At 41.4% G+C, this 2,607-nt stretch overlaps 1 pseudogene; it reads left to right on the plus strand.

The window, feature by feature from the left end:
- Positions 1-1,441: 1,441 nt before the first annotated feature.
- Positions 1,442-2,607, plus strand: part of LOC101303355 — an 11,641-nt pseudogene continuing 10,475 nt past the window's right edge.

The following is a 2,607-nucleotide window of genomic DNA, read 5'->3' on the forward strand; positions in this document are numbered from 1 at the left end:
TACGAAAGATGAAAAGCAGGGGAAAAGATTGATTTTCTGAGTCGAGAGATCAATCTCTTATGGGCTCTGAACTTTTCTTCTTCTCCTTGAGTTCTTGACGGCTCCCTCTTCTCTTCTGTGTTTCTTCTCCTCTAGTATGACAGCTTAGCGTCGTTCCGGTATTAGGGTTCTGCCTTAAGTAGTCTCCAAGTCTTCAAAGCTTCCTTTTCAGACCATGTTTCCTTCTTTGACTAGGATCAATGTTTGGGCTACCTTTTGAATGTCTTCCACATATAATCTGGGCTTGGCTTTTGGGAAAATTATATTAATGATATCACTCTTTGAAATCGTGTAAAAACCCCCAAGAAAGCTTCTCAAAATCCAGCCCAAACACTGCCTCGAACTTGACTGCTGCACAGCTTTCCCGGAACTGCTGATTTTCTGTCCAACTTCGACGCTTCATAACTCCTAGATACCATCACCGATTTGGATGATTCTTGACTCTAAATTGATCTACAAACGTACCTCTCTAAATCTGGGTGGTCATCTTGGTGAAACCATTCTCGGAACCTCATGGAAATAGGCCTTGAAAACCGGAGAAAATAAGCAGAAACCAGTTTTCAGCTTTTTGTGTTTGCAGCTTCTGTTTTGGTGAAGTGGTTCCATCGCCTTTCCTTGATATTTTTGACCATGTGAATGATCAAACTCCATCCTTGACATCTCTACTTCGTATTGGAAGCCTTGCTTGCATTACTTGAACACATATTTCCATTATCTTGCTCCACGAAGTACCTAAGAAAATAACAAAGTTAAAACGATCTTTTTAAAGGAAAATAGCTAAGTTAAATGCAAAGGTTAAACTATAAAATCATCGCATTTTATGCTCCTATCAAGTAATAAGAAACTTGACCAATTAATCAATAATTGGCTCAAAGATTAGTTTATATTATTAGTCTAAAAAGAAATTACATGCATTTCGAAATGCATGTAAATTGTAATTATTCTTTCAATCGGTATGTTATTAAGAGTGAACATTGTTATCAAAATCATTGTTGCACTTTTACATTGACTCACTAAGTTACACATATAGCACGAAGACTCCAACGAGTAAGGCCAATACGTGCGAAATCTTTGTATCCAAGGCAAAAAGAACCCCGCGTCCGACATCGATCATGCCCATAACCAACTCACTAAAGTTCAAAATAATTGATGAGCAACACATGTGCTTAACCTTGTTGTCTACTCGTGTGTCACAAATATCCTAATTCACATGCAGAAAAGGAAAAGAAAATGAGGGCCGTATCTATTACCTGAGGGTTGCTCTATAGTCTATATATACTGATATCTAGCTGCATTGTGGTATCACTAGTACCGCCACTCACTCACTCTCTCTCTCTCTCTCTCTCTCTCTCTCTCTCTCTCTCTCTCTCTCTCTCTCTCAGTTCCCCAGCCCTTGATTATGATGTGGGTGCTGTTCATGAGCATATTGTTGATCCTCGGGGATGCAGCGGAAGAAGGCGAAGGGAGATACTTCAAATGGGATCTGGAGCACATAATCTGGTCTCCAGATTGCAAAGAGAACGTGGTGATGGGAATCAACGGGAAGTTTCCCGGGCCGACGATCAGGGCAACAGCCGGAGAGACGGTTGTGATTGAACTGACGAACAAACTGCACACGGAGGGAGTTGTGATTCACTGGCACGGTATCAGACAGTTCGGAACACCTTGGGCTGACGGCACTGCCTCCATCTCACAGTGTGCCATCAACCCAGGCGAGACCTTTAATTACACGTTCAAGCTCGACAAGGTAAAAGTAAAACCACTTCAGGTTCAGTACGTACTAATGCAGTAATTAGCTATTACTAGATATCATTCAGTTCTATTACTCACGGTAATTCCGGCCGGTGGTGCATGCATGCAGGCTGGAACATACTTTTACCACGGGCACTATGGAATGCAAAGAAGTGCAGGGTTGTACGGATCTCTGATTGTGGACGTCGCAAAGGAAGAGAAAGAGCCGTTTGAATACGACGACGAATTGAACTTGCTGCTACGCGACTGGTGGCACAAAAGCGTTCAGCACCAAGAAGCTGGCCTCTCTGATAGGAGCATAAAATACGACATTCTTAATGTGTTATTACCTCCATTTGTACTTTGATTATCTCTTATTATCGTAGAATAGAGTCATAATGTAGAGTCGAAAGTTTTTGGTAGAGTTGTGCGTAAAATGTGTTAAACATAGAGGAATGATGTAGAAAATTGTCAAGAGCCGATTAGTGGAGCCTTAGAGATGTTCTTATGATTCTGTAAAGCTTTTACATTGTCACAAATTGATTTAACTTCTCTGATACTTAGGTGATATGTAAAAGAGTTATGGCAAAAAGAATCAGGAGAATTGAAGTTATGCTTGAATCATTGCCGAGAGAAGTGTTCCTGATGGACCTAGGGAAGCAAAGCAGCTGATCCACGAAGCCTAGTCCATGAAGGAGAGGTCCAAACCAAGTCCAATATGGAGAAGAAGATCTAAATTCGGCAGAATATCAGGGAATATCCAAGTCTTGAAAATCCGGATTAAATCGGGAGAATTCCTGTGCACGTCTGTCAACTTCAACGGACTCTCCAGGACAG

Source organism: Fragaria vesca, linkage group LG6 (genome assembly GCF_000184155.1).
Source record: "Fragaria vesca subsp. vesca linkage group LG6, FraVesHawaii_1.0, whole genome shotgun sequence".
Taxonomy (NCBI): Eukaryota; Viridiplantae; Streptophyta; class Magnoliopsida; order Rosales; family Rosaceae; genus Fragaria; species Fragaria vesca.